The 24,655-nt window shown below is 39.6% G+C and overlaps 1 protein-coding gene and 1 long non-coding RNA gene across 4 annotated transcripts in view; one reads left to right on the top strand and one right to left on the bottom strand.

The window, feature by feature from the left end:
- The window catches only part of RHOJ (ras homolog family member J), a 78,352-nt gene that overhangs the window by 12,700 nt on the left and 40,997 nt on the right, over positions 1-24,655 (top strand). The gene's annotated exons all lie outside the window — the stretch shown is intronic.
- LOC309866419 overlaps positions 1-24,655 on the bottom strand; it is a 128,787-nt gene that overhangs the window by 97,754 nt on the left and 6,378 nt on the right. For both annotated transcript variants that reach the window (XR_014312642.1, XR_014312643.1), the window contains exon 2: positions 11,426-11,548. This is a non-coding gene — a long non-coding RNA (uncharacterized lncRNA). The remainder of the gene's footprint in view (positions 1-11,425; positions 11,549-24,655) is intronic.

The following is a 24,655-nucleotide window of genomic DNA, read 5'->3' as shown; positions in this document are numbered from 1 at the left end:
TTCTTGTGTTGAAATCTGATCCTCCCACATCTCAAAAGGATATCCCCTAAGCATCATAAACACACATTCAGAAATACAGTACTGGCTTGGTTTAGAACTTGCAAAAACAATTTTATTTTTCTAGGGAAAAAATTCCAAAATATTTTGTTCTAGTCAAATTTCAAACTTATGAGTTCTAAGTGATTTAATCAGGCAGAAGTTGTTTTCCTAATTATATAAAGGAGTTCTATTTTATCTGTTTTTCAGATGTTATAGAGACAAAAAGAAAAGCTTAATTCCTTAAAGTATGTGCCATATAAGTTTTCTTTCAGATAGTGAGATTAATTATGAGGAAAAACAGTAAGTTAATAATCATCTTAATATATAACAGGTGTAAAACTCCTAGGAATTATGAGTGATATTTATAAAACACAAGCATTCATTAGCTAGAAAATGTGCTAATTTTCAGCTGGCATGCTTATAAGAAATGCAGTGAACATGTGCATAAATATTAATAATGAGGCACTTTATACTTGCTAAAGTAAGAGATATGAGAGGGAAACTGGCTTCTCTTTCTCTTTCTCTCAAGACTCCTTTCTGCTTGTGTTGGATAAGCTTGCATTATGAGCCCTAAATGCTTCTTCCCTCAACTAAAATGAATTTCGCATAACATTTGTTATAGTTCAAGCTGGTAGATAAAAGCCTTAAGAATTTTCTATAGTAGGGGTGCCTGGGGTGGCTCAGTCATTAAGCATCTGCCTTCAGATCAGGTCATGATCCCTGGGTCCTGGATCAAGCCCCACATCGGGAACCCTGCTCAGCAGGGGCTGGGGTGGGTAAGAGAAATCTGCTTCTCCCACTCCTTATACCCCTCTCTCTGCTGTGTGCCTGTGGTGAGCTCTCTCTCTGTCAAATAAATAATTTTTTTTTTAAGAATTTTCTATAGTAGACATAGTTTTAGCCAAACTTTTCAAAAGAGAGAATGAATATTAAATCTTAAGTGTCAATATTAGGCACAAACTTTGCTGTAGTGGTTTTATTCTATTCATTCTACTCATTTACCCTCTTGCTAATTCTCCATACTAAGTCCTTCCTTTTAGATAAATGGAATTCATCAGGCAGAAGTTCCAAGCTAGCTCCTCTCACTTGAGCTCAGCAAAAATGCAGAACTCATTATCACCCTCAGAATGACGACTCTTTTTTTTTTTTTTGAGGATTTTATTTATTTTATTTTATTTATTTATTTGACTCAGGGAGACACAGCTAGTGAGGGAACACAAGCAGGGGGAGCGGGAGAGGGAGTAGCAGGCTTCCCACCAAGTAGAAAGCCCAATGTGGGGCTTGATCCCAGAACCCTGGCATCATTACCCAAGCCTGAGCCACCCAGGTGTGCCCAGAATGATGAACCTTAATGTATTTAAGACAGAAAATTTCCTCCTTGTCTTCAGACAATACACCCTGATCTTTCCAGCTCCCTTCATAGATATCTGTCCTTGTATTTCCCCATTTTTTCATGGGTGGCTTCTCACAAATTCAGTTTCCGTCAATCATGAACAGCTTACTGTTCAAACCCATAGCTGGCATACAGCATTTGTAATGGTGTGGTAGGAATGGGCATTTCGTCAAAATGGTTAGGTACAATCATTAACAGGATGTAAAAATCTGAACAAAATAATATTTTCAAGCACTTCTGTCTTTTGTTTTCTTTTTTGCTTGTTATTGAAGTTAAGTCAGTCTGACTGGTGTACAGGACTGAAGTTGCCAATAGAAGAGTAACCACATTTCTTCCCCAGCATTTTACTGTTCCCTATTAAGTTGTTCCCAGGTTTATCCACATTACAAGATCATGTTAAGGCTTTCAAAACATGGGATTTCTTCAAACCGCAGAATAAATCTTGGGTCCGTAGGTTGACACATTTTTTGGTATTCTAGGAAACATCTTGGTGGTTACCACAGATCACTGTGTTTTATAATACTGAATATCCAATCATTGTAACAGATAGGCTTGTCTGACTAGGATTTAGTATGCAGTAGACTACAAATCATCCTGAATGACTTTAATGCTTCATTCACTTTCTACCCATTAAAATATTAAAAGTTTATTTAGCCATGGGCGCCTGGGTGGCTCAGTGGGTTAAAGCCTCTACCTTCAGCTCAGGTCATGATCTCAGGGACCTGGGATCGAGCCCCGCATCGGGCTCTCTGCTCAGTGGGGAGCCTGCTTCCTCCCCAATCTCTCTCTCTCTCTGTCTGCCTCTCTTCCTTCTTCTGATCTCTCTCTGTCAAAGAAATAAATAAAATCTTAAAAAACAAAAAAAAAGTTTATTTAGCCAGACATCCTTTGGTAACCTCACCAATTACCACAGATTGAATTCACATCAGTTTCTCAAGAGACATCTTATTCCAGGGTAGTCTAGAACTCAGATTTTTCTGGATACAAGAATAATCTTGGGCTCCAACCTATAAGAATTCTAGAGTATCTACAAGATCATGAGTTATAATTCTAGAGTATCTACAAGATCATGGACCCTACTACATCATCAACTAACCTTAAGTATAGTAATTTACACAGTAAAAGAAATTACTTCACAGCACACCTAGTTTGATACATGGGTCCTCAAATGATTTCCAAACTTTGCAGTTACATCTTATAGTGATGGGGAAGCAGTGGAAGGGGGTCAGGAATATAGATGAACAGAACTTTCAAAGCATCCACAGAAGATTCAGGAAAACACGTTTTATTTGCCTTCAATGTCACAAGGAGCTAGGAAACCCACACACACAGATTTCCTTTCTGATTATGTCACTGCCTCAGCCTCCCCATCTTTCACCACCTCGTGAACAGCTGAGAAGCCTGTTCCCTGTGAAGTGAGGAAAATAGTTTCTATTCAACTGACAGAGACAGAGACAGAGACACTTACCTCTGATTTTATAGCCAATGGTTATTCCCACAAACCCTGCAATTAACTCAGAGCCCAGAGAAAAAGCACCAAGAAAAGCATTTTAAGGGTTTTAAGGGTGAGAAGGATCAGCTCACAAAATGATCTATTTGTCCATTAAAAGTTGTTGCCATTTTTTCTATTTGTTTGTAAATGGACACCAACAACCTTTAAACAAAGTATCTAAAAATGGAGACTTCAGAGGATTTAATGCACATTTTTTTTTCTTTTCATGGTTCTTAAAAATCAATAATCTGCCATCAAAAGATATATGGCATACTCAAGAAAGAGCCTCATAAAGACTGTTTTTGTTTTTACTTAGTCTTTCCATGTTCTCCTACTTCTTTTTTCCTAAAGGATCCCAAACTTTCTGCAGTGTAGGCATTAAGAGTTTCCCTCCTCCTCTGCCGTACCTTCATCTAGTGAATTCTACATGAAAGGGATGTACATCTTTGAAGAGAAAGGCTGCGCGATATATTAACTTGACGAGCAGCCTCTGATCGGCCACATTTCATGCTAATATTATTTAAATTTTGTCCTTTATTAAGGAAAAAAATACTTGAGAAATATTTTAATGGTATATGTGAGAATCATAGAAATTCAGTTATGGAAATGATACTGTGATGTAAAAGAAGTCAAGAAGCACTGCGTATCTCTGCTGTGGTAAGTTAATCAGCAATTCAGAAGGAATAATGCAAGTTTGCCCCCGAGCAATGTCTATCCAATATATAGAAGGAGAAAAACTGAGTAAAACTTTTCTCCATAATTCTTCAAGGACAGGGCTTTTTTAGCCCCAAACTCCCCAGTCTTTTTCTACTAAGACCCACTAGGATCCTTTCCTCAGTACACAGGGTGATCCTCCTCTATTATTCCCCAAACTTTGGCTCTTTTCTCATTTTTTTAGAGGGGTCCTGGGAGAGGGGCATAAGGAGAGGGAGGGAGAGAATCTTAAGCAGGCTCCACACCCAGCGCAGAACCCAACACAGGCCTGATCTCATGACCCTGAGATTATGACCTGAGTTCACGGAAATCAAGACCTAGACGCCAGCCGGTAGAGACCTCCAGGCGCCCCATCTGCTCTTTCCTCGTTTCAACATTAAGTCTCAGATACGCAAAGTTTCTGGTGTTCTAAGGATGAAGACAAGCCCAGGAATGCCTGGTCCCTAGAATCGCTGACTGGGTAACCCCATCTCCCTCCCCAGGTATGGTGCTCTATTGAAAGCAGGGGATGCCTGGAGTTTTGCTCTATTAAGTCAGAGCAGCCGCGTCACGTGTGAGCCACAGTTCTTAGAAAACATCCCAGTGTTGTCCGAACTACAGAAGACTGCCAAACTCCTTCCTCCTTCACGCACACTGTTGCTCAATGACCCAAGACACAGAAATTCAAAAGAATTGGAATTTTTTATTAAAGAATCTGGTATTACACCTATCTCTAATATCTTTATTGTCATGCTCGGTCCCTTGAGGGAATAAAAACCCCCAAGCTTTGCTCTTCCTTCTCTGCTCTTTGTTTGTAGCATGAATACTCCCCTTAAAATAACTGCTTTTCTCCCTTCTGCCAGGCTAGACCTCTTACTAAGCCAAAAGGCTCTTTCCCCCATCATACATGGGCTTATAGTAGGCACTGGATTATAAATGCTGATTGTATTTCCAACACCAAAGAAAGGATGTGGCACTTTTTCTGGGGTCAGGAACACAATGGGTGCCCTGGTGATGAAAAGTGCGTCATACATCATCATAGACACCAAAGATGACTGTTTTAAACCATAAAATGAGGGATTTAGACTAGAAAGGTTTAAATATGACATTGCTGTGCCATTTCCAAAGTGGTTTTAGCATCTCCCCCTTCAAAGAATCTGAGACAATTTCAGTGCGAATGGACCTACTTCAAAATGGGAGCAGCCCTGTATTGTGTTGGGTCTGAATGCAAGAGAACAAAGTCAAGGAACACCACATCAAAATGGGTTTTGTTTCTTGCTCTCCTCACCTCTGTGTATCTGGAGAACAAAAAGGAGCTAAGGAGGAGAGAAGGAAGGACACAGAGGGACCCCTAATGCTCTAAACTCACTTATCATTGTTGATGACAAGTACCAAGAATGAGTAATAGTAGAATTTGGGGCTTGTGGGCAGATGAATGGACCTTAAGGTTGTTACTCATGGAATTCAAAGCTGAAAGCCGCTTGTGAAGATGTTGGGGTCACTTCCTCCAAGTGTTACCCACACTGCTATGTATAGTGGAAAACAAGGGAATTACGCTCAACCGTAGAGACTACTGGTAGAGTAGGACCTATTAGTCTAAGAAAGAGCCCCTGTGGCTCTGCCTGTCTGTCTCTAGGTCCCCAGGCGTGTCTCTGCAATGAACTCCCAGCATTGACAGAAGTTCTTCCTTTGAGTTACGGATTTTTTTTTTTTTTGGTCTCATTTTCATCCATGCTCTATATTTATGCATGACGTTTTTATCAGTTGGCCTACTCTACCATCATCTTAGGTCATCCACAGAGGTGCACAGGAGAGGGAGCACATTTAGTGAATTGATTATTGCTCAAAGGCCTCATTCTGTCATCCACAAGTCCGTGTTTTCCTCACTGGGGGGTTACTATCTGCAGAGTTTCATGAGAAAGTTGTGAAGTAGTCAGAGACTAACTTTCATACCAATTTTATCAGCTCAAGGCTGGAAGCAACGTTTTAAATACGAGCATTCCGCCCTTGAATTTCATGGACATCTCTGGAAGACTGAAATACAAGTACACTCCAACTCAGTGTTGATACCGAATGTGTGTATCTGTGTGTGTGTGTGTGTGTGTGTGTGTGTGATAGAGACAAACAGAAACAAAGATAGAGAAGCCCTAACTCTCTTGGTAGAAAAAAGAAAGAAGGAAATATATGAACATATTCTTCAGGTACCCATTACACAGCTCTGCTTTTCCAGATTGGGTTTCAATCTTGTCTCTATAAGATAACTTCAACATGTCTGTTTTTAAAAGATGGTATTAGGGGCACCTAGATGGCTCAGATATTTAAGCATCTGCCTTTGTCTCAGGTCATGATCCCAGAGCCCTGGGACTGAGCCACATATCGGGCTCCCTCTCTCTCCCTCTGCCTGCCACTCTCCCTGCTTTCTCTCACTCTCTCTCTCTGTCAAATAAATAAATAAAATCTTAAACAGAAGAAGAAAAGATGGTATTATCCTTAAAAGCTCCTTAGAAATGTCTATAGTCGCCTTTCATCATACAATTTCACTCCACCATGAGAGCCTCTAAAAATATCTTGAGTAAATTTATTACCACCATAACTCTCTCTAACATGTAATATTGCATTGAAACCAGATATCCATGAAGTAACCTGTCTTCTTGATAACACAGTGTAGTAGGGGTCCCCAAGCAACTAATCTATATTAACTAAACATTCCCAAGAAATCACAAATTGTATAATGTCCATGAAAGCATTTTGTATGCTGGAAAATACTATCAAATGTTATTATTTTCTACTAGCAATAAATCACTTTATTTATTAAATGCTCCGCAAGTGTAGAATGACATAAGATATAATTAGCCAGAAAGTACACTGAAAGCATAAAAGCACATACATCCTCTTTCTCCAGGACTGCATCTCTAAGAACGCATTTAATCCTGATTTGTCCCTTCACACATTTGTTCACAATGTGGATGTGTGAATGCCCATAAGAGGGCTCAGAACCGGTGGTATTGCTTCCTATACTGTAACTTGTACATACAGCCTGCTTGTTGCCCTTAGGGGTAGAAAAGCCTCAGAACTGTGGGCATTATCGGGCGCCTGGGTGGCTCAGTGGGTTAGGCCTCTGCCTTCAGCTCAGGTCGTGATCTCAGGGTCCTGGGATCGAGTCCCGCATTGGGCTCTCTGCTCGGTGGGGAGCCTGCTTCCTCCTCCTCTCTCTCTCTGCCTGCCTCTCTGCCTACTTGTAATCTCTCTGTGTCAAATAAATAAATATATAAATAAAAAAGAACTGTGGGCATTATCTCAGCAGCAGGTGTAAGGTGGGGCTGGGAGAGGGTCTCCACGGCCTAGATCACCCAGCTCCGGCACCAGAAGAATCGTTTCTAATCAAATGTAAATCCATTTTTACGGCCTTAAAAAGACTCACAGTAAGAACATTTGGATATTAAAACACTCTATTCTACAGACATAATTGTAATTGTACTGTTTACTGTTGATAATTTACCTCAAAAAATCTATTGCCTAGTGAAAAATCCAGACCTACTCTACCAAAATCGCAGAATAGTTAATAACTGCAATTAGTCCCTACTCAGATGGTTCCAAAAGTTAGCTGTTTGGAAAACTGCATTTGTCTCCTTCTTGATTTCCCTAGTGTTCTCTGACTCCTAAAGACAATTTTGCAAATTTCCTTTTCCCGTACCTCCACCCTGGAGGCCTCTTGCTAACTCTCAGACTTGTTCTTCAGACCCTCACAATTTGGGAAGTGATTGAGGTTAATCTTCAAGAAAAAGCATTTTCCCCAATTGCACCCAACTGTCACTTAAACAATCCTTATCAGTTAAACATCTATAATTTATACATTTTTAAGATACAATTGGGAGTTGATACAGGAGAAAACTTTGCCCTTGGAGCAATATAAATTGCCTCAAGCTTTCCACCAGAGAGCTGTATTTGCTACCAAAGAAAAAAAGATTTAAAAAGTAACTTAAAATAATCTCATCCATATTTTCATAAACAATGAAACCTTTCACTTCTTAATTTCAACTCTAAAATGCCTATTGAGAGCTTGTGAAAATCAACTTAATACTTGTATATTTACTTCTATAAAAATTTTCTGTTTCCCTATCGGGGCTTCTGATATGACCATGATTTCAGTTTTCTCTTCTTCCTGAAAATCATCCAAAAGAAAAATGGAAAACAAAAACATAAGCTGTTTCCAGTAAAAATTGGACATAAATTCCAAAATACTTTTAAAAGGATGACCAGGATGACAGAACTCACTGAAGAAACAAAGGAAGGAAGTAGAAACAAACTGAGGAGACACAGTCCAGTGGTAACAAGTCCCAAAACTGCAAACAAAAATATGCTTTTTAAGCTTTTTAAGTAGGGGGACCCCTACTACACTGTGTTAAGGATAAAAAAAGAAAAAAAACTACATCCCATGTATGTAAAGAAGTGCAAAAAAGAGAGTAATCAGGGGGTTTTACAAGCCTCCATAGATGTGGTTCAGATCCCAGAAGCTAAGGATCTCATGAAGAATCATACAGATAAAGACATGTTCAAGAGAGATTTATTCCAAGTATTTAAGGATAGTTCAAAATTAGAAAGTCTATTCATAAAATTCATCAGGGACACTGAGTGACCTAGTCAGTTAAACATCTGCCTTCGGCTCAGGTCATGATCCCAGGATCTTGGGACTAAGTCCTGCACCAGGCTCCTTGCTCAGTGAGGAGCCTGCTTCTCCCTCTGCCTGCCGCCCCCCATTTGTGTGCGCGCACTCTCTCTCTCCCCCCACCCCCGACATATAAATAAATAAAATCTTTTAAAAAAAACCATAAAATTCATCACATCAATAGGTCTAGGGAGAAAAATAGTATGGTCATCTTCATGGAGATTGACAAAGCATTATAAAAATTAATAACAAAAATTGATTTAATAACAACAGCAAAATAGGGAATTGATGGTATGATAACCTCTAAAGATAACCATTGTCAATTCCTCCCCTTCTTCTATAAATATGTCCCTCTACCATCATGAGGCAGAGTGTGTGGCACAGAGAAGTTGACCAGTTCCATAATCCAGTGAACCCAACCATCTTGCTGAGTGACATTAACAGCTAGTCAAATCAAAATTACTTTCTTAAGGGGTACCTGGGTGGCTCAGTCAGTTGAGTGTTCGACTCTTGATTTCAGCTCAGGTCATGATCTCAGCATCTTAGGATCAGGTCCCAAGTTGGGCTCCACGCTCAGCACAGAGTTTACTGAAGATTCTCTCTCTCTCCCACTGCCCTGTCCCCGACTCATGTACTCTTTCTCAAAATAAAATTTAAAAATAAAATGTTTTTTTAAAAATTACTTTCTTTATAACATGATACGCTCGAACTATCTTCTCTTTGGTTATGTGGGCAAAGAACTAGCTATGCTTCTGCAAAATGTAACCATATCATTATGTTGCATAGCCATGTTAGGAATGGATGCATATACATATAGAATGGACAAGAAGATGTGTTTTCAGGATGCCTGGCTGGCTCCAACAGTGGAGCATGCAACTCAATCTCAGGGTTGTGCCCCACCTTGGGTGTAGAGGTTACTTAAAAATAAGTTTTTTTAGGGACGCCTGGGTGGCTTGGTCGGTTGAGCCACTGCCTTTGGCTCTGGGTCATGATCCCAGGGTCCTGGAATTGAGTCCCACATCAGGCTCCTTGCTGGGCAGGGAGCCTGCTTCTCTCTAAGTCTCTGCCTGCCACTCTGCCTGCTTGTGCACTCACTCACGCACTCTCTCTCTCTCTCTCTCTCTGACAAATAAATAAATAAAGTCCTTTTAGAAAATAAATAAAAATTTAAAAAATAAATCAATTCTCTTAAAAACAAAAGAAGATGTGCTCTCGATCAAACGTACCTAAATTAGACACACAGTTCTATCATTCTGTGGTCATTTTGGTTTTGGCCAAGTTATTTAACTCTATAATCTATAGTGTCTTTATATGTCAAACAAAGATATAATGGGAATTACTTCATCTAGGACATATGAAGATTAACTGAGCCAATGTGTCAGTATATTTATCAGTGGTGAATAAATGCTATTGTTGTTTTTGCTGATGTGGGAGAGATATGTGTCCCAATTTCTTTGTCTGTCCATAACAGCTGACCTCACAGACTGTATTTTCCCTGACTATGGTCAGTTTCCAACATTTAGGAAAGAGTAAATAACACAAAGTCTCCATAGACTAACTCAATATACTCTGATTTGTTCACAAGACATTGAAATAAGGACAGGATTTATGAAGTCACATATATGAAGATCTCTTTATAAAGAGAACAGACTCATGGTCCTTGAGTGCCTAGGATACTGTGATGCCTGAGGCAGTGGGTTCCATGAAACAACTTTCTGGGGTCCTTCCAAAAACTGCATTTTATTTTCCTTGGTAAATCCTCCCCCATACTGTGGTCTCATCAAATCATCTTCAACTAGAGAATCATTAAGTGACAACCTCAAGTAAATTCCTACATTCTGCAGCATTCACACATACCTTCCTCCCTTCTGATACCTGAAAAGGTTAATTTTCACAATGCTTGTTAAAATTAAACTCAAGATGGGAAAAGCCATCTCACCTTTCCAAAACTAAACTTGGCTGATACAATAATCTCAAGGGATATTTAGACAACAGCACAAGGGAGAAATGTAAATTAGGGTACTGGGGAGTGGGAAAGAAAGAAAATAAAGACAAGCTATTTCTCAGAACCACTTCACTCAAGGAGGTTTGCTAGAATATAGAGCTGACAGCTGATGCATAGTTGACCCCCATGGGGTCTTCATGGCACAGCCCACATCCAAGCAATAAACCAGAGTTGGTTTAATGTTGAATCATATTATCATGTTTCTCACAAAACACTGAGAAGAAATAATAAATAAAATGTGATTTCTGTAATCATAAGCATTATATAAATACCTGTATTTTTCAAGTAGGGGGTCTTACTCATTTGGCTGAGTGATTAAACAGGAACCACCCTGACCCACTTTCACAATGGAGCTTTCTCCCAACGCCATCTAAGGATGGGGAAATTGGGAGATTCTTAGTCCTACCATCTCTTAAGAAAGACATATTTTTATGTGTGTTTTCTTTTTTCTTGTTTGTTGCAATATTTATACCATAGTCCTCTATTGAAGTTTTATGCTTCTGTGATACACTATGCCCATTGTGCTTATTTTTAAAAATTTAGATAGTATATTTGGTTGCTATTATTTTCTTTTTTAATTGAAGTATAGCCAACACAGAATATCACATTACTGTCAGGAGTACATCATAATGATCTGAGAAATCCATATAGTATGTCGTGCCCACCACAAGCATAGCTACCGTCTGTCACCATACACTATTACACACCTTTAACTATATTCCTTATGCTGTACCTTTTATCCCTGTGACCTATTCATTCCATAACTAGAAGCCTGTACCTCCCACTTTTTGTTTGTTCATTTGTTTTGTTTATTAGATTCCACAATAAGTGAAATCATATTACACTTGTCTTTCTCTGTTTGACTTATTTCACCAAGTATAATACCCTCTAAATCCATCCATGTTGTCACAAATGGCAAGATACTATTTGTTATGACTGAGTAATATTCATTTTGTGTGTGTGTGTGTGTGTGTGTGTGTGTGTGTATGCTACAACCTCTTTATTCATTCCTCTAATGTGTTTTCCTAAAGCTTCAAAACGTGAGGCCAGTAGCCAAAGGATAGGTGAGCTATTCCAAGTCGAGGAAAATGTAAAGATCATGAAAAGTGGCATATAAAAAAGGAATGAAAAATTTACCTGGAGATTTTAAAAAACAGGGTGCTTCATCTTCTCCAACAGTGATTGAGAGCATGGCTTTGGAGCTCATACAAAGTGAGATACAAAATAGGTAACCTCTTGCCCAATCCTTAATTTCTTTCCCTGTAAAAAAGTGAAATACTACTTCATAAATATGTTGTAAGGAATAGATGAGCTATGTACATAAAGCATCTAACAAGTGTTTAATGCATAGAAATATTATTATGTATTTTAATGACAATTTAGAAGTAGCATCATTACTGAAAATTTTTTTTTTTTTTTGTCTCTCTCTGGCCTCTTACAGAGCTCTGAACAACTATCTCTTGTCTGGACTATACAGTCTGAACTCAGATTCTCAAAGGATTTCTCTATTTCTTATTCCCCTCCCAATTCCCTGGCTCTAATGGTGAGCAAAACTGAAGGTCATAGCCAATCACAAAACATACTGTAGGATTTTGTTTTACAGAGTGCCCAGCGAAGGCACTCCACAGGGACAGAAAGTAAATTAGTGGTTTCCAGGGACTGAAGAAATGAGTGAATGGGGAGTGACTGCTAACGGATACAAGGTTTCTTTCGGGAGTGATGAAAATCATTCAAATTGATTGTGGTGATAGCTGCACAACTGTGATTATACTAAAAAACCACAGAACTGTACACTTTGAATGGATAAATTATGTGGTATGTGAATTATATCTCGATATTAAAAGCTGTAAAAATAATCAGGACTGGAAAGAAAAGTGAAGATCTCTTTGCTTATAAAAGTTTAACAGAAACTGGATAATAGCTAAAGACTAAAATAACATGACACATTTTCATTTCTAACTCTTATAAAAATTTATCAAAGTCCTCAGTTACTAAATGCATATGCAGAGTCCTGTCTAATAACTACAGTAACAACTGACTACTAGGCCAAATTGCTCTTCAGTCTGTCCTCATCTCTGTTCCTCCTGTCACTGACTTATTCATTGTCTTTTCCGGGAATTATTATAAGAGCTTCTTAATCAGCGCTTTCTTTCCTCCTTCAGTTCATTCTCTGCCGCCATCAGAAAGGTTTAAAAAAGAAAATCCAAGTACATCAATTTTCTACTCAAGATTCTTCACTGGCCTCCGACCATTTCTAGAATAGAGTTGTCTATTCTTCATTGTCTGTGCTCCGACCACTTTTCAACCACAACCCCTACCACCACTCTATGGGAACCTTGACATTAGACCAACGGAACTACGCATGTTTCCCAAACTCTTCCTCCCATGTTTGTACAAGCCACCTGGTATGTTCAACCATCCTTGTCTTCTCGAAAACTCCTGTACAGCCTTTAAGACACAGCTTAAACTCTACCTCCTCCTTATAATCTTTTATTTCTTCAGTTCTAGGAATCACTAGATGATTCCTACTCTATGATTCCTTCATTCATTCATCCATTTATTTTTAAAAAATATATTTTTTGAGTTTCTGCTGTGGGTCAAGCACCTTTTATGTCCCTTTATTATACCAAGTCTTGTACAGCTGTAACTTAGTACATTTCTGCCTCCTCCCCATAGACTGGGATCCCTCAAGGAGAGGAATCACGTTCTTTTGTTCATCTCGCATTCCTGCCTCAAGTATACTACCTGGTACATTGTAAGTGCTAAATAATTCCATCAGTAAATGAAAATGGGAACTAAAGAGGTTATTTGAACGTTGCCAACATTACTTACGAACCCCCCTTTCACGTCAATATAAAATACCTGATTCCAAAGAGATAGACTTTATTTGTATTAGTAACAGTAATGCTGTTTTCTGGCTGTTCAGATCTAAACAATATAGATATGCAGTGCGTATACACACTTATAATTATATATACTTCCATATGTGAAGAGACTAAATAAACTATAAAAAGAAGATGGTTTTCTCACATTTCACTTCCCGCATATATCTTTTCTTAAAAACATATATAAACTTGTACATGTGGAAGGAAATGTGAAGTCTCCTGTGCCCACAGTTCCCAAGCCACACTGTTACACAAACAACTTCGTTTTCTCTAACAGCAATTTCTCCTGTGAGCTGCAAACCGCCATTCCCCGCCATTTGCTAAACATATCCACTGAAGAATGATGGCCCGCTAAAGAGATCATTTCCCTCTCTTTTGACTTTAGAATATTTAAAAACCAGTAAACTTAGAAACATTGTGATCCCAAAATACTATTTTGTTTCCTGCCAAATTTACTCTGTCTAATCTAAATCTCCCAAGGCTTCTATACTAATATAAGAGCTTTTTGGTAACTCTTATTTACCAATACATTAAACTAAGGTCTTGGACTGCTGTTTTTGTGATTCTAAATGATCAGAAGGAATATCAAAACTATTACCAGTTTCTTTTTTTTTTAATATTTTATTTATTTATTTGACAGACAGAGATCACAAGTAGGCAGAGAGGCAGGCAGAGAGAGAGGAGGAAGCAGGCTCCCCGCTGAGCAGAGAGCCTGATGCGGGGCTCGATCCCAGGACCCTGGGATCATGACCTGAGCCGAAGGCAGAGGCTTTAACCCACTGAGCCACCCAGGCGCCCCAAAACTATTAGTAGTTTCAAATATGATACATTCCATAGGCAAACTGGTCTGGAGTCTTCAAAATAAAGAAAGAAAGAAAAGCAATGTAGGGAGGAAAAAAGGAGAGACTGTTCTTGATTAAACTGTGTTTTAACCTGATTGGAACCTGACTTCAAAAAAATTTTTAAAAAAGCTACTGAAGATATGTTGTGGGCAATGAAGGACATTTTAATATGCAATAATTTATATTAATTATGAAATTAATGTTAATTTTCTTACATACAATAACAGAATTGTGGTTTGGGAAGAGATGTTCTTATTTTTGCTAAAGTGCTTATGAGTCAAATGTCACCCATACATCTGCAATTCAGGGGGTTCAGGGAGAAAACCTGTATGCATCATAAACATGGAGATAGCATACACAGTAAAACATTCACATTATTGAATCTAGGCTGGGAGGGAGAGTGTGTTCTTATCATTCTTTCAACTTCTCTGTATGTTTCCAATTTTTCAAAACAAAAAATCAGGATAAAATCCACTTTGAAGAAAGTTGTTTTTGTTTTTTTTTAATCATAGTTGTGCCCTGCGCTGCCAATACATTTTTTCAAATTGAGATAGTAAGTTCAGTTAAACATAAGTCGGGGGTGCCTGGGTGGCTGAGTCATTAGGAGTCTGCCTTCGGCTCAGATCATGATCCCAGAGTCCTGGGATTAAGCCCTGCATTGAGCCCCAAATCGAGCCCCACATTGGGCTCCCTGCTTGGTGGGAAGCCTACTTCTCCCTCTCTGACTCCCCATGTTTGTTTTCCTTATCTCACTGTGTCTCTGTCAAATAAAATCTTTTTTAAAATATAAAAAATAAATATAAATTTGCCATTGGAACTGATACAGAGATGGCAGCGCCTGTTTCTGATTAACTCTGGAATTGTATTTAAATCAGAAGAGTCAATTAATTAATCCTACTCTAGAACTTTCCAAACCTGGAGTTAGCATTATTTTCTCCCAGAGAGGAAATGTCAAAATGCAAATTCATTACTTTTTTTAACAAATAATTTTTTTGCTTGGATGGATATTTCCCAGGGAAAAAAAAGTCATGTGGGACACATGGAAGAAATTCTCCTTTATAAATAAATTTCATTATTTCAATGTTCTGAAGCTAAATGCAGTTCTCACAAAGACTTTAAGTTGTTTCTGCATTTTTCTACATATATCATGTCTCCCCTTCTACACCCAATCTCCCTACCCTGGCTCCAGAAAGTCTCTTAAATGACTAGCAAGTTCCAAGAAAGGCTGAAGGATCTAGGAGAGTCTACAGGGGTCGTGAATCACTTGGCATGGTCCCTTTGATTTGAACAAAGTCTTGTCGACAAAATCTGCTATGTGAACCACGATGGTAAATGCTCCAACTAAATGCCTTTTGGGATATTCTTTCCAATGTCTGTATGTGGCATGGAATGTTCTCTCGGGGCCAAGAAGCATTGAAGGCCCCAGAATTCTCACTTTTTACAAAGAATTGAAATACACACACACTATGGGAAACGTTATGTCAACTGATCCTGAGCTGACAAAAAAAAAAGGATACTTTATGAGATATAGTTTGCCTATAGAAATAAGAGAAAAGAGCAAGAGAAAAAAAATCAGTTTCTCAAATGTTAAAAAAGAGCTTGATGCTAGCAGGAAAAAAAAATGACATAGCCTAGAAAGCATGATTTGACAAAACATTAACCAGCTCAATTTATCCCATGAGAAAAAACTTGCAAACATAAAAAGATAATTGTCTTTCATTTCCAAGTGCACTATACAGTACTTGAAACAGTATGAATACTTCAGTACCACTCCCTGGTATTCAATATCAGTCAGATCAATACCAATCCCTGGAAAATTTAATTTTAAATATTAAAATACATCTGCTCTTGACAGTCAGTATGATTTCTGAAATCCTCCTGGTCTCCCTTAGGCCAACAGCAGGACAGTGGTGTGGGACACAGCAATCTACTAGCTATTAGTCAAAAACTCCAATAACACTAGTTAGGTTTCCGTTTAGTCATGGCTTCAAAGGGTAATTTCTTGTTCCGTTTTCCAAATAGTATCTAAATATAGAGAAAAAAAGAACTAGAATTGAGAAATGCTGTTGAAAATTTAGGTACTCATTTTTTAAGTCCGATTTTATTATGAAATTCGACTGTATCTGAAGGTGAGGCTGAATTAATTGATGTGTATCATCGGACCATCTCCATCACACCTGGTCTTGTTAGCTCAGCACAGTGAGATCAAGGGATCTCTCATGTGCTTCTCATTCTTTAGCAAGTACAACTTAGGTTGTCAGAGGCATTCTCCTTGCCATGTAAGCCTGGCTTTGCCCTGCTGCCAAGCACTGCCAAGATTCAGACCACATTCAACACACTTTAGAGTTCGTATAATGGGTTCTCCTCTTGGCCTTGGTTTCCACCAGCAGATCATGGCCTAACTTAGCAAATCTTTCATGGAAAAATTTTTTTCTTGGTAACTCCTAAGTGAGAGATGGGGAATGGGGGATGGAGATGGGTGGATACAGAATTCAGGTCTATTCAGAAAGCTGAAGTCAGACTCATCTTAGAGGTATGAAAGGTAGCTCCTATACTTGGCTTGCTTGTGTCTTTGTTTCACTCAGGTCAGACTAGGCCATGTTTAGAGTTGTAAAATTAGTTAAAGCAGGGCGCCTGGGTAGCTCAGTGGGTTAAAGCCTCTGCATTAGGCTCAGGTGATCCCAGGGTCCTGGGATCGGGATCGAGCCCTGCATCGGGCTCCCTGCTTGGCTGGGAGCCTGCTTGCCTTCCTCTCTCTCTCTGTCTGCCTCTCTGCCTACTTGTGATCTCTGTCTAATAAATAAATAAAATCTTCTGGGGCGCCTGGGTGGCTCAGTGGGTTAAGCCGCTGCCTTCGGCTCAGGTCATGATCTCGGGGTCCTGGGATCGAGTCCCGCATCGGGCTCTCTGCTCGGCAGGGAGCCTGCTTCCTCCTCTCTCTCTCTCTGCCTGCCTCTCTGCCTGCTTGTGATCTCTGTCTGTCAAATAAATAAATAAAATCTTTAAAAAAATAAAAAATAAAAATAAAATAAAATAAAATCTTCAAAAAAAAAAATTAGTTAAAGCAACAGATGTCATCACCATGGTGGTTAAAGTTAGCTTTCCAAAAATCAGGGTCGGAGAAAGTCTCAAGCTGTGTACATATAGTCATGCTTAGGACAATAACACAGTCAGCATGGAATTGATGGTACACCATTCACGCTTCAGGAACCAGGAGGAGAACTTTTTTATTTATCAGTACATCTTCATGGTGATCCTGGGAGGCAACTGTGATTTCTCCATTTCTGGAGATGAGAACAATGCAAGACAATTAAGAAATGTGCCCAGTTGTATCATCTATGAGCCAGTAAGCAGAGCTGACATCCCATACCCACGATCATAATGGTAAAACCACACTGCCTTATCATACCCTAGGCTAGGTACTGGGTGAACGAGGGCCCAAACCCATACGGTGACCTTTCTACGTCATTAAATACTGCTAAACATAGCTTATTTGAATGAACAACAAATCATTTTAAAGTGGAAATTGAAATGAGAGCCCATCCAACAAATTTGACCCTTATTACCGGAGAGACTTCAGGTGGGCCTCATAGACCCATTGTGGTCCTGGGTCATTCTAGAACATTAGAAGTCAGCAGTTCAAATATTTTTACTGATATCTTTGGGAAATTAAAATGGCCTCTAGTTGTTTCTGAAAGTTGCTTTGACCAGAATCACCCATTTAGTTGTCAGACCCTGACATGACTGACCAACTGCCCCTGTCAGGAGTTTCTTCTGCATTTTCAGGGGTTAAGAGAGTCATGTCAGGATGCATGGGCTGTAACTCTGTGATGGTCACAGCTATCTACCTGCAGGACAAAATTACATGAAAGCCGACTTCTCTCAAGATGAGCAGAGGAAGAGAAACAGAAGGTTCTTCACCAATCCATGTGTTACATTTTCTGGACTTAAGGGCAGTGGAAAGGGTCATCCTGCAAGTCAACTCCAGGCTAAAAGACCAGAGATGAAATTCTGAAAAACTGAAATAGAAACCTTTGTGGCTCTCTGAATCCCACTACTTCCAGCCCTCAGGGGCAATGGCCCTCACCTGCGCTGCCTTTATAAATTGTCATGGCCTTTTACATTTTATTCTATACATTAAATACTCTGTGAATATGGTGGAGTGATAAGTTGAATAATTTATATTATTGAAAATAAGGCTCATGACAAAACCCTAAAGGAGTTGGATTTGGTTCATAGAAAGAAGCGAAGGCTGGGAGGTGACTCATGATCACACAAGAACATAAAGAGTCTTAATAAGAGAATATACTTTCTTTCTGGAATAGTCTAAGTTTCCTTGTGTTTAAAAGATAGAGAGTAAAGATCCCATTCTTTTCTAATGTATTTATTTATTACTGTCATCAAAACCATTAAGTACTTTTTGGCATGAAATATTACTCTATTAGTTGTTACATGGAGCAGTTTGGACAGAAATCTTCCCCATTCCTTTAGGAATTATAGCTTAATTCCTGCAAACCCTGTTACAGCAACAATATAAAATACTTGCAGGTTGATTGATCTCAGAGGAAAAAAAAAAGATATGGCTAAAGATGTAGAGAGTTTTAGGCAGCAGAAGAGAAATGGTGGGTAAATAGAAAGATACTGGAATATTTACATTGAATACATGACAAAAGCAGTAAGGGAGGGAGGGAGATGATGGATGCCCAGCTCAAAATGTCAAGAAAAACAACCAAGCCCACAAACTACAGGAGCACCTTATAATCTTATTATTAAGTCTCACAGTGGATACTGCATAAATACCTACTGACTTTACAGAGTAAGTAAGAACATAATGAAATCAAGTTATATCAGGGTTTTCATGAAATTAGATTTTTGAAAGAAAATTATCCAACTTACTTGATGTAAGTAAAATATTTAAGGGGTGCCTGGATGGCTCAGCTGGAAGGGCATGTGACTCTTGATTTCCCAGCTCTAAGCTCGAGCCCAAGTTGGGGGCAGAGTTTACTTAAAAACAGACAAGCAAAGCAAAACAAAACAAAACCCACAGATCATCGAAGACATTTAAAACAGGATTCCAATGTATTTGCTTTCCCATCTGTGAAAGCTTTTGATTTCAAATTCAACACATGGCAGGTCTTCCGTCAATATTTCATTTGCTTTCTTCCCAGAGCAGTCATGAGAAGTAATGATTAATATAAATTCCAGATATCAGAGACTGCACAGCAAAGTTCCTTTGCAGTTATTATCCGTTCCCTAGAGTGGCTCGTAAATGCTACCCAGGGGACAGCTTTTGGATCTTGGAAGGCCGCACCATACGCGCATTCATTCCCTAGTCATTGGAGGTCTGCGTTTTTTTAAAAAGTGTTCATTTTAAACAGCAAGTCAAAAATGCAACGCCATCCTAATAGTATTGATCATCCATCCTCCAAGCTCTCCGGGAAAACAGGGACTAAAAGCATGTTTGTATCCCCCCAAGTCTTTCATACAGCCATAATCACTAGCGAGAAAGAGGAAGAGAGGAAGAGATTTCTAGCCCCATCACAACTTGTAGGCTTTATTTTTATATTTTAAACAAATACTTATTCCCCTTGTCTCTGGGCACACATTCAGAGGAATGACTTGCCAGTAGCTTTTGGTGACTTCAAGGGAAGGTTTAGGATTTATTGACGTAAAGAAAAGCAAGTACAAGCAAAAGACACTCACATTAACTACCTTTATGTGTTTTCTGCAGCTTTGCAGATGACAAGGACATCAATATCCAGTTAACTTTGCAGAGCAGTTCGTTACGCTGTTAAGAACTTAAGAGGACAAAGTGCAGGCTGGGCACCCAGGGTCCGCTGCGACGTCAGCCTGGGGCCTGTGCGGTGTCTGCAGAAGCACAGCCCCTTCCAGTGCTGGTTGATTCAGTAGCTAAATGTCAAGCTAACTTATATTCAGGCCAGGAGATTCCTCGTTAGGAAGATAAATGAATACACCATGTACGGATTCCACCTTGAAGACCACATTACCATCAAGTGCATCCAAAGGTCCTGGTGGAATCACCAGTGCCTCTCAAAGGTTTCTACCAAACGTACTCTTTGGGTGGAAATGACTGCAAAGTAAACCCTTTGGTGGTAAGCCCAAAGGAAGGGGAGCAACTTGGAAATAGTGGAAGCAGAAGGAAGGGAGCGATGGGGTCAGGGGCGTACCCAGCAGTGACAGGTAGACAATTTCTTTGGAGTTCCATGATTTGTTCTTAATATCCTTACGAATTTGGCATTCTGTCCCATTATATCTTTCTTTTTTCTAGCGTGAGAATGAGTGTTGTCATTCGGCTGTTTTACTGGGAGCTGATGTTACAGGGAGGAGCACCCCTTTTCTCTCTCTGCTCTGTTACTCAAACTCACTTTCAGAAGCTGGGTGCTGATGAAAAGGCAAACATTAGCAATCACCATAAGTTTCTTTGCCATAATTCTCCTTAAATAAGCCATTCTCCACTGTCATTTTGAGAGAAAAATCCATAAGCTCTTATCCAAACCAAATGCAACTGTCAACAGACCTATACAAGCAGTTGTGTTTTATAGTTATACAAGAGAGGTAACTCAGAGATTTAAAATTAAATGGCCACAATTGTTTGCCGCATGCAGTATTTTTATAGAAATAAAACCTCTGGTAGGGGCGCCTGGGTGGCTTGGTCGTTAAGCAACTGCCTTCGGCTCAGGTCATGATCTCACGGTCCTGGGATCGAGCCCCATGTTGGGCTCTCTGCTCAGCAGGGAGCCTGCTTCCCCCTCTCCCTCTGCCTGCTGCTCCCCCTCCTTGTGTGCAGTCTCCCCCCCTCTCTCTCTCTGACAAATAAATAAAACCTTAAAAAAAAAATCTCTGGCAAATAATTCAAACTCATTTGAAACTCACTCATCTCTTACTGAGTTTTACAGCTCAAATCAATAGAGGGCATGTGCTGTGTCATCCGTATCATCAAATATAAGGAACCTGCCAGATTCTGGGGGGCACTGGAAAGAATATTGTGAGCACAGTAGTGTTCAAAATGACAAGGTGGAGAACTACGGTATTTGCAACTTCTCATTATTGTTTTAATTTATACCAAAAACTAACTGAAGAAAAAACCCCAGCAGAAAAAAAATGATAAAATATGCCTTCAGACCCTCCCCACTTCTGATGTGAATAAGCCCTTCTAAAAGCCACAGAGAGAAAAATACTTCTCCCCTTGTTTGTCTCTCGGTAACCCAGATGGCATCACTAACTGGTGTCTTGAAATGATCCACCCACGGCACCAAAACTAGCTCCTTCCGTGCTCCTGCTCTTTGGAGTAACATGCTTGCATAAAACTTGCCATTTCTAATGCACCAACAAAGGATTTGATGCAACGCCCCATACAGTGACCTACCCACCATATTCTGCCTAAATAATGACCAGAATAGCCTGAAAAATATTGCCATAAAATAACCCCTCAACCATTAAGGAAGGCTTCCCTCTTGACTCCTTCAGACGGGGTATGGGAAACACATCAATAACAGTGACTACTTTGGAGTAGTGGTTTTCTTTTGAATTAGGCTGTCAGAGTCCTAGACTCTTCCAAGACGAATGGAGGTCATTGACACAGTTGCACAACAGGCCCATCTCTGATACGTCGCTAAAAGGGTGGCACCAGGACTAGCATATTTTACAGATAAAGTCCTACAACTAATACAGATTGATCAACACACCTATTCCTACCCACAACGTATACCACAATCATTTCTGAAACAGATGGTTTTATTTACTTCTCATCTTCAGTCTCCTCATCTCAAAGATGAGAATGATAGAGCTCTGACTTCACAGGCTCCCAGAATATGTGAGAGACAAGGTGCTCAGAAAAAGTGCTTGACAGTTCACACATTGCAAGAAGAAAAGAAATGTTAACTTTCTGTTTGTAACGCTAGGAGGGACGTTATCAAAGTGAGGAAACATCTGTTCGAAAATGCTTTGGAAATTGATAACGGTCACCATTCTGAACACCTATCATATCCCAAGCATTTTATTAGTGAGATGTCTACACATTATCTCTAATCCTTACTGCAACTCCTTAAAGGTTGAGATCCCAGTTTAAAAAACAAGAAAACTGAGACTCAAATCCATTAATTTTCCCAAGGTCATCAAACTACATAAAAATTAATTTTCAACAAATAAGGGAGTTTTCAAGTAAGCAAAGCTTTAAACTGGTCTCTGAGTCCACTCATATAGGGGTATTCACAAAAGCAGCACGGCTACTGAAAACAGCATGAGCTTAGAGTCAGCCAGACATGAATTTAAATACAAATCCAGGGTTTTCTGACCCTCTCTGCACATCAGTGTCCTTAACTATAAGATGGATCATATGTACATTGTGAGTTGTCCCATGACCCCCTCACACTGGCTGCACAAATGGCGGAACCAAATTTGTGTTCTACTTCTCACAAGTCTGTGTACAGCTTAGACTACTATTTTGTATAGTAACATTTTCTTTGTCATCACTTAATTTTTCTTGCATTAATTTTTCTTCACTCTGATTTCCTCACTTTACAAAAATCTTACATCTGTTTTAGTAACCCCCTTTAAACAGTTTCTGGAAAAGCATAATATTGAAAACATAAAGAACAAAGTAAATAATTTATCAATTATTGATAATCAATCCAGTCATATCAAGTTACTGAATAACTAAAAAACCAAAAATGTGCTCAATCGCATCTATGGAAATGTTACATCCAAGGTGTTTCCATCTAGTGCTAAAGGACTCTGGGTGCATTAAGGTAGTAAAGCAGATCTTTCCGTGGTATTCCTCAGCATCACTTTGTCTTACCTATGAGTCATCATGGTGTAAACTCAATAATGGGAATAAGTACAAGATTGTTTTGCTTCATTGAGAAGAAAGGCAGAAGATTCAATTGGCTGCATTAATACACAGGATATATTTAGAAAATATATATATTTCTTAAGATGTCCAAATCTGATCTGAGCATAGGCCAGTGGATAAATCTGGGACTGTGATCTCTTTTTCGTCAAATGCTTAGAACCTGAAGGGTCCGGGAAAGTTCTAAAATCCATAACCACCACCTGCCTCCTTAGTGCAGTAGGCAGCGCGTCAGTCTCATAAAATCCATAACCACCAATGGCAGGGACGTCCCAGAAGATACCCACAGCCACACACAGTAGTGCAGACCATCTGAGACATCAGATGTCTAAAGAGTGGTTAGAGTCCAGGCTTTGAATTCGAACAGGCTTGGATCCTAACCCTCATTTTGACCCTTATTACCCATGCAGCTGGTGTTACTATTAGATGATTAATGACCTCTTCCTAACCCTGGAGGGGGTTCCAGAGTTAGTGCAAGGTCTCCTACCATTTCAAAGACCCAGCTTAGGAGTGTCTCACCCTTCCCTCCCCCAACTTCAGGTCTCTCCTGGCAACAACCAAGGCAACTGGGCTCCCCCCACGCCTGTTTCCCGTTACCTTCTCCAGCACTCACTCCCTGCTCCTTCTCCTCATGTCCTTGCTTCCTTCCATTCATCTCAACCCCCGCCTTTCACCTTAGGCTTCAAAATCTTTCTCTTTCAGGCTCTCCTCCCTCATTTCATGTGTAAGCTAAAAGGATGACATACAATAAAAAACTCAAGAGTCTGAGTTTAAGAAAATTGGCCTTAATAATAAGCCAGTGACATCAAGAGCCTGGTAAGTTTCCAGAAGCTTTCTTCAGACTCTCTACCAAAACCACAGAGTGGGTAAAGCCTGGGCTTAGAAATTAGACAAGCATCCTGACTTATTACTAGTGTGTTCTTGGGGAAAATCATATAACCTGAGACTTTCTTTCCCTTGACTCTTAAAATGAGAAATTAAATGAGATGATTCCCATAAAGCACTTAGCATAGTGTCCACATGGCAAGTATGCAGTGACTGTCAGCTATTATTAATCCCATTAGTTCCCTCCTCCTGCTTCTTGCACCTGGCTTTCCTTTGACCACTAAGGTTCAAGATACAGTTCTAAAAAATTTTTGTTGTTGTTGTTTAACAGTGTGTGGAGTGAGAATACTTTCTACTACTCTTTTCATATAAATTCATAAGAAGTCAGTTGTAGTGTGTGCTATTGTGGGCTAGTCTAGAAACCTAAACATTGAGGGGGTGGGGAGACTATGTTCCAAGCTGCAAATTCAGCTGGACAAACTTCAGACCACAATCTGTTTATTGGCTTCTAAGAGATTTTAGAGTCAGCCCTTAGCTGATTAATTCCCTTTAACTATTCCCTGTGTTCCTACCCAGCTCCACGTCACAGGTCTGGAGACAGAACTGGAAGGGAATGGAGAACAAGGCTGGGATCAGAAAGAAGTAGAGCCGATCAGGGAGGCTCCCAAGGGACTGATGGGTTTGGGCCCTTATTGTTAGATGAAGTGAGGAATGGAGTAGAGAGATTGAAGAGTCATTCATGTACACTCTGGTAGAATAGTACATTGAGGTTTTCTCAGTGTAGACACTCAGGGCTGTAGTGGCTCCTTAGACCCTCAACAAGTCTATCCAGCAGGAGACTTGGAAGGGGACATCCTAGAGCCGGCACCTAGTTCTACAGAGATGTCCCAGGTGGTGAGAACCTGCTCACCAAGTGTGCCTGGATTCCCAAAGCATGAGATCTAAG

This window comes from Mustela nivalis, assembly GCF_964662115.1.
Source record: "Mustela nivalis genome assembly, chromosome: 6".
In the NCBI taxonomy this organism is placed as follows: domain Eukaryota; kingdom Metazoa; phylum Chordata; class Mammalia; order Carnivora; family Mustelidae; genus Mustela; species Mustela nivalis.
The sequence above is the reverse complement of the archived record's forward strand: the minus strand, read 5'-3'. Positions and strand labels throughout refer to the sequence as shown.